The 8,817-nt window shown below is 37.8% G+C and overlaps 1 long non-coding RNA gene across 1 annotated transcript; it reads right to left on the minus strand.

Annotated features, from left to right (window-relative positions):
• Nucleotides 1–5,933: 5,933 nt before the first annotated feature.
• LOC145168868 (uncharacterized) lies at nt 5,934–8,557 on the minus strand. The gene is made up of 3 exons (XR_013742139.1): nt 8,255–8,557; nt 7,124–7,239; nt 5,934–6,195 (listed from the first exon to the last, which is right to left on the minus strand). It is a non-coding gene; the product is annotated as an uncharacterized LOC145168868 (long non-coding RNA).
• Nucleotides 8,558–8,817: the final 260 nt, after the last annotated feature.

Raw genomic sequence — 8,817 nt, forward strand, 5'->3', positions numbered from 1 at the left:
GAAATATCATTTGTACACCAAGAATATATATAGTACTTATGGAACTCTTTTTTCTATGATATGCATTTAAGACATGTTGCATCATAACAGTTCATGTTTGAATATGAAATGTCATTAGAAAGAGTGTGGTGCTTGCTCATACATACATATAATGGAAATCACATATGAATTGTATTGTGATGTTCTATACATAATCGTGTAATATGTACCAACCAACACTATTAGAATGGTACCACATGTTTGTACAATTGGACTCGACTACCAAGGAACAACCTTGGGGGAATATATCATATAAGGTTAATTTGATTTTATCCATATGCTAATGATGTCAGTACGTTACCGAAAAGGGTAAGACTCCCAACATGATCCAATGGATACATGAAAGGGAAATAGACTCCCCATGTGATTCGCTACATAACCAAAGTGATACGAACTTCATACACTGGCAAGGGGTATGCTCTTCCTAAATATTGAATTTTTATTTTATCATGCATTGTATTTTAGCATGAAATGAGTTTTAAGGTAATTGTTCTCTCAAACGATTTGAAATGTGTATGAATTATATTATAACATGTGTATCTCATGAGAGGTTTTCATCTTACATACTACTTTGGTGGCATGTATTCCCAAGAACCAGATTTTCTTAGCATTGGATGAAGACGTTGGAGGTTTGTTAGTCATACGAGACTTTTTTAGATAGAATTCATAAATGAAAGATAGATTTCTCCATTGATGGTATAGTTATTCCATGATATTAACGCTTAGTGTATTTGAGTTTAGTAACATACATTACAGTCGTGTTGTAATAGTTTAGTTGCTACATATTTTTTTAGGCTGATTTATTTAACAACCCAAAAATTCAGATAAAAGTTTTCATTTAGTAATATGAAATTTCAACCATATTTATTTTACCAAAAATTCCATTACATAAACTCATGTCCAAAATATCAGAGTATTTAAAACGATAAGTGCAGAAATACCAGAGAGTGCATGCTGCGCCATCAAGCCGGGCCCTTTCCCTTAGAACCCGAAGTACCTGAAACACCCAACAAAATTGTAAGCACACGCTTAGTGAGTTTCCCAAAATACACAAAACACATAACCACATAATGCCATGCACATATATATACGTAGGTTTGCCATGGACTCTCTCCATGGTCTTCGTCTGGAATGTCATGGGCTACCCCCTTGGTCTTACAGCCAAGGGACATAGGCTCCCTCCATGGTCTTAGCATGTGCCATGGGCTCCCCCCATGGTCTTCACATAAGTTAATACATACCAAATAACAAAACCATTGCATATTCAACTATTGAAATCTCATATCAAGTAATGGGTCAACATTCGTGCCTTCAACCCATTGGTATAGTGAGAAGACTCACCTCAGTCTGCTGATAACAATAGCTGCTCGACTACCAATCCAAAATCTCACACTGAACAATATACAAATAACCCTAATTAGGATTATAACTCAACCTAGTCAAAGAGCCCAAAATCCTAAGTCCAAGTCCCTCCATGATGGCCCAAAAGTCTTTCCTTCACTAATGGGCCTAGCATCAAAGTCCAATTATATATTGGGCCAAAAGGCCCAATTGACCCAATCATACCAACATTGGCCCAAATGACAAATTCAGCCCCATATCACCAGCAAGTCCATGCCCAATATAATTAGGGCCCAAAAGTTTGAAGTCTGCTGGAGACCCAAAGCTCTCTGAGAGCGTACGCCCAGCGTACCTCTTCAGTACGCTTAGCGTACTGGATTTAGGGGTTGTACGCGTAGCGTAAAACATAGTACCCCCATTGTACACGCTGACTTGCATCCCACTCCATTAAGTTCTTAATACATGCATACTTTTCGCTCAAACTTCAGATCTTATACGTTTTAAGGGTCCTAAGGCATAAAGTTGGCAACTTTATGCCTTTGCATTCCATATATGCTCCCAACAACCCATTCTATCTCATTAAGACCTTTCCAAGGGTCTTAACTCATGCATGGAGCCATACAAGTCATCAAGTTTACATTTTTATGTTATAATCAAGCCAAGAACCTCAGATCTAACCTCCCTAACCTCTGGAGTTACCCAAACTCCCAAGAGAGGATTTATGGACTCAAAAGTGGATTTCTAGAAACCCTAACTCAACAAGCAAAAAGGATAAGAAAGGTGAAAGCTTTTTACCTCCACAAGCTTCCCAAGCTGCTCCAAATGCAAGATCCAAAAGATTTTCCCACGTTCAAAACTTTCTTCCACTTCCTTCTCTTTGCTAGCACACCAAAAAGGAGGTATTTGAGGCACTTCCAAGCTCAAGAGTTTCTCACGAAGGATTTAGGGTTTTAGGGACGTTTGAAAGTAATGGAGGCTGGTTAGGGTAAGGTCCAAATGGATTAAGAACATTTAAATAGGGTCATTGCCCTAAAATTTAGGGTTTTGGTCACCAGCCACGTACGCCCAGCTTACCTCTCGGTATGCCCCACGTACGTGGTACACACCTGCGTTCAGCCCTCCCTGGTACGCTAAGCGTACACATATGTACGCCGAACGTACGCAGGGACCTTTCATGCAACAAAATTTCATTCCAATGGGAAAAAGAGTAATTACCCGAACTCTGATCGTTATAAATCTCCCCTACTTGGGTTAGACTTCGTCCTCAAAGTTTGCTGATGCGAATAAGTCTGGGTAGTGCTCTCCCATCTCGTCCTCCGGCTCCCAAGTCCATTCGGAGCCCCTCCGGTGCTGCCATTGTACCTTTACCAACATCACCACTTTGTTTCGAAGAGCTTTAGTTTTTCTATCCAGAACAGCAATGGGCTTCTCAACATCGTTCAGGCTCTTATCCACCTGAATATCATCCAATGAAATAATTGCATCCTCATCTGATACACACTTCCGCAGTTGAGACACATGGAAGGTGTTATGGATCTGACTCAGCTCATCAGGGAGATCCAATCGATACGTAACCTTGCCAACTCGGGTTGAGATACTGAACAGACCAATGAATCGGGGTCCCAACATGCCCTTTCGAAAGCGGATGACGCCCTTCCAGGGCGACACCTTCAACAAAACAAAATCTCCTACCTAAAACTCAAGATCTGATTGGCGTCGGTCAGCATAGCTTTTTTGACGAATCTGCGCGACTCGCAGCCTGTCACGCACCTGCTGAATCAACTCGGTGGTCTTAAGGACCACTTCGGTGCTTCCCATGACTCGATGTCCAACCTCCCCCAACAAACCGGAGTCCTACACCTCCGACCATACAACATCTCGAACGGCGGTCGGTCAATACTAGCATGATAATTGTTGTTGTATGAGTACTCTGCTAGTGGAAGGTAAGTATCCCAACTCCTTCCAAAGTCTAACACGCATGCTCGAAGCATATCCTCGAGCGTTTGCATCATTCGCTCGCTCTGTCCATAAATCTGGGGGTAGTAAGTTGTGCTAAAAAGCAACTGAGTACCTAACTCCTCATGAAACTTCCTCAAGAACCTGGAGGTCAATCGAACATCGCGGTCTGAGACCACCGATACCGGCACTCCATGACTGACTACCATTTCTCGCACATAGATATCCGTTAATTTCTCGGCAGATATACTCTCAGCAATCAGAATAAAATGAGCACTCTTGGTCAACCTGTCCATAATAACCCAAATAGAATCAACTCCCCGCTCCGTCTTGGGTAACTTTGTGATAAAGTCCATGGTGATCTCCTCCCATTTGCACATGGGGACGGGTAACAGCTGAACCTTTCCATGAGGCATCTGATGCTCGACTTTGACCTTCCTGCAGGTCAAACACCGCTCAAACACCAGTAGCTTAATCTCAAGTCTTGGTACATCTTTGTGGCCCCCGGATGGATATAAAACTTGGACTTATGCACCTCCTCCAAAATCTTTTGCCTCACTCCCCCAAATTCCAGAACCTAAACCCTGCCGCACTGAGTCAGTAATCCCCAGCTGTCTCGAACAAACAATGGAATCTGCCTCCTAATCCGCTCAGTCTTCTAATTCTCCTTTTTCAATCCCTCCACATGTGCCCCTTGATCATATCCATCAATGGTGTTGTAACCTTCATCCTCAAGAAAACATCTCGGATCGGAGAATTTTCCGCTTTACGGCTCAAAGCATCGGCCACCACATTGGCCTTCCCAGGATGATACAAAATCTCGCAGTCATAATCTTGTTGGGTTATGAGCATAACATCATTCATATGGTGTTCATGCAACCCTAATTGCTTTGATCTAGGTTTTTCTAAGTAAACATACAACATTTAATACCAAAGCAATAAACCCTAATTGACTAGCATACAAATCTGAAATTGACATATGATTAGGGTTAGAATTATTACCTTGATTGTTATATAGCAATAATAATCGTAAACCTCCTTGATCTTGACTTTTGAAAGATTAGTGCCTCAAGTGTTGCACCTCTAATGGAGTCACAAACACCGTAAGCAACAAGATGAACAAGGAGAGAGGGAGGAGGCACCAAAAACGTCCTAGGGTTTCTCTTAGAAGGTTGGACACGTTTTTGGGAGCCTTAGGGGTCCTTATATAGTTGTGAGGGCTGCTAGGGTGAAACCCTAATTCTCTGCTTAGGCCTTAAGCAACCCATGGAGTCCCTCTAGAAAGCCCGTGGATGAAAATCATATGGGCTTCCCATGGATTTCGTCCAATGCCCTTTCCATTAGGAATCCATAGCCCAATTTGCAACTATCATATAATTGCAATATCAGTCCCCTTTATTTAATTAATCTCTTTTAGCCACAAAATTAATTCTTAATTAATTCTTGACTAATATTAATTAAACAATATGATTTCTCTTTTAATATATTATTCATATAATACATTAATAAATCATAATTAATCCTCTTTCTCCTTAGTTCATCCTATCAGTTGCTATGGTGAAGGCAACCCAAAAGGATCATGCTCATAATCGGGTCAAGTACATACCAAAATAGTTACGGGCTTAGACACCTAATCCAACAATCTCCCACTTGGATAAGTCTAATAACTATTTTGCATATGACTTCAGAACCTGATCAACAATCGTAGCTTTCAAAAGCCGCTGTCAACTCTGATCTTATCAGAAACGCGTCATTTAGATAAAGGATCATATATTCCTCCATTCTAGATATCGTATGAAGTGAGACATGGATTTTAATCATACTCTCTGTTCATGTGTTGTTTCCCGATTTCCGATTTATGACGACTGACAACAGACTACAATTGAACACATCAACTTAGTCCAGGCTTGGCCAAGCGCTTAGGTTGTCATCACTAAATCATCGAGGGGCCCACAGATATCGCTTTTATCCCACATTGGGTAAAAGGAACAGATAAACTTCGACTCAAATGCTTGCTTGTACCTACTCATCAAATCACACACAACAATATGTTTTATAACACCAAGTTACTGGTGTGTTTACATATTATCAATGTGCAACCGACTTGTAAATTACAACTCACATCACTACAAAGAAAATGACGTTTAGTGGCACGGAAAAAGTGCCACTAAAAACCGAAAAAGTGCCACTAAAGGCCTACTGGGCAATCAACGACACAAAAAAAAGTGTCACTAAAAACGTTGCCACTAAAGGCCTTAAGTGGCACTTTTCGGTTGTGTCGTTGCAGCCCTATTGGATTTTAGTGGCACTTTTCTACTATGACACTATAACACCTGTAGGTTTTAGTGGCATTATTTTTATGCCACTACTAGACTGCTAAAATAAATATTATTTTCTTGTTTTAGCAACACTTTTTTAACACAAAAATATACATATATTAATAATTAGGTCTGACTTTTTAATTTTTAAATGTGATATAAAATAATAATAGAAGATTAAGATAAAAAACGGAAAAACAAAATCATTAATTCAAATCAAACTTGTATAACAACAATATTCAAAATATTGAAAACACAAATGTTTTCAAAAAGGTCTAATGTGTCTAAATGTTGTGCTAGTACTCAAAACAAAATACTATCAAACTAAATACTAGTTGCCGAAGAAACACGAAACTTGATTGACCATGAACTAAATATTAGCATGCAACTTCAAGAGCTTCCCAATGGATATCGATGCTTAATTTACAAGGATTTTCAAGTGTTTGCCCATTTTTTCCGCCTTTCCATCTAAAAAATATAGTAATTCTCCATCTCTATGGACTTCCATTTCTTGATCATTCTTGTCCCGTTCCTTTAAAACCTGGAATTAGAAAGAGAAACAAAAATATTAACCAAAAGAAAATCAATCCATGAAGCTATTAGTGTATTTATTCAGTCTTAGAAAGAAGCAGAGACTTTATGTATAACTATGTAATAAAAATCCTAAAAAGACATACCAATTAAAGAAATATTCTTCAAAACCATTCTCTTATCAAACCAAAACCATACTTTATCCGGTCAAAAAAAGAAGCATCAAAGTAAATTACTATAAGAGTATACAAACTCATCTCATAAAACTTTTAAAAAATTAAAATAAAATAAAAACTTGTAAAATTAGGCACGTGTTTACCTTGTGGCACAACACTCATGGGTGTCATCCTATGTATGTTACTTGCATACCCATCATCCACAAACCATCTGAAGTAGTTTCGAAGTTTAAATATTCACATAAACTATTAAGTTCGGACTTAATATAAACAGTTAATTACAATCACAAATTATGAAATTACATATCAAAATTCATATATGCAAATAAACAATTTCAAAATCATATAATGACATAGATATATAGTACATAAAAAAATCCAAAGTAATAGAGGAATGCAGTGGATAAAATAAAGTGACTCCTCTTTTTTCCAATTAACAAAAAATAGAGATCAAAAGTGTGTCCTCCCCTGCCGTCATTCTAATTAAACCAATATACAAAATATAATTATGATACCTAGCTCTCTAATACTATCTTGGTCCAAAGAGTCAACAACATAAATCTATAAATAATAATCTCAGTATAGTACATATTTTAAAAATCAAGAGATTACATCCCAACAACAAGATGAGATAACTTATGTCACTGTTTTGGCCTCTTAAAGTAGATTTAAAAAAAAAATTACAATCACTAAACGATTTGACTTGTTAAATAAAAAATAGCTTAAAATACAAGACAAATTATTGTTATTCTTATTTCTTACCAATCCATTTGTGTCATTAAAGTAATGCCTTCACAAGGTCTGAAGCTTTTCTTGCCCACCAATATCCCAAACCATGAGCATCATATTCTTGTACTGAACTTTTTCCACGTTGAAACCTACAGTAAAGATGAATAATTTGAATTATTGACAAACTATTTAATTTAGTTTACATTATACATAGCATGTTTTGTGGTTTTGGGCTTACCATAAGGAAAAAATATACAAAGGACAGACTGGCACCATTAACATCATAAAATTTAGTCTGACTTCATTTTGTTTAAGAAGTATAAAAAGATTATTAAAGACTTCATGTTCTAAATCCAAGAAAAAGTGAAGTTTGAATATATGGGAGGAAGGGTCATATGGTCATAGAAATAATCTAAAAGTAGGATAATTTACAAATACAAGTGTGCAAAGCTAGACTACAATGGGAGTGAAACTTCTGAAATCAAATATGGCTAATGACTCACAAAATACCATCAACCTACCACTTAAATGTCATGAATAAAGCTAAAACTCAAACAATCATTACATATCAAATCGCTCTAGGAAAAAACTACTTGAAGATTAAATAGTTGAGGTATCATTTATACATTAGTAAGAACAACAAAACAAGAAGGAATACTCGATTTCCATACAACCACCTGGATTGCTTTGTCATCACCATCCTGATTAGATGGCGTTAAATGTAAAACATCACCATACAAATTATAAGAATATTGTTTTCCAGTACCCTATAATTCACCCCATCGGGAAAGAATGCAGGAACTAAAACCCTCGTAAAGAGCACGTATAGAAAAACCATAAACCTAAATAGACCCAACCTTACCCCATTCACAACAATATTCCCATTATTCTCACGATTCTCCTTCAACTAGTTACATGAACACACGATAGAGACGAAAATAACAAAGCCAAAAACGATATCTACGCCTACAGAATCGTCGGTCCACTCTATTATAAGGTCCGATGACTTTCTATGCCAATATAGAACATACATTAGCCCTAACCTGAAGTAGGATTACAATCATCAAAACTAACTTTTCCTTTCCTTGCAACAATGCCTTCTAGAAAATTTACATAAGAAAAGTTACAGCGAGATGGAAAATGACTAGCATGAAAGAAACTTACAGTAACACGTAGAAGGGCAGGTGATCTAGGGCTTGGCAGAGTAGAAGGAGGCGGAGCAGTGTGGAAGAGCGTTGAAAGGCGGGCAACTGGGGTAGTGCGGTAGAGCAGCAGAGTATGGCAGACGATCTAGGTCTAGACGATTGAGCGGCGGAGTAGGGCGGAGCGGGAGCATGTGTGCAGGGAACCACGAAGAAAGCTCGTTCCTAATTCTGAATCGACAACCTCCTCCTAAAAGCGGGATTATGTGATACAAATTTTCATTTTCCCGCAAAGTAGGGACGACGAGGCGGTAATGAAAATGTTTTCAAGTTTTACATTTTGGGTTATTTGATAAAGTGTTTTATTTTTCCTATTATATAAAATAAAATGTTTTAGTGGCATTTTAACTTTTTATGTCACTAATAGGCATGGAAAATAGTGTCATAAGATATAAAGTGCCACTATATCTTAAAAGTTATGGTGGCATAAACAAAAGTGGCAATAAGGTAGGTTATAATTGCACAAAAGCAAAATGCCACTAAAACTTTGTGCCACTAAAAGTCATTTTATTTGTAGTGCATGTC

This window comes from Lactuca virosa, chromosome 4 (assembly GCF_052849685.1).
Source record: "Lactuca virosa cultivar CGN04683 chromosome 4, Lactuca_virosa_CGN04683_v6, whole genome shotgun sequence".
In the NCBI taxonomy this organism is placed as follows: domain Eukaryota; kingdom Viridiplantae; phylum Streptophyta; class Magnoliopsida; order Asterales; family Asteraceae; genus Lactuca; species Lactuca virosa.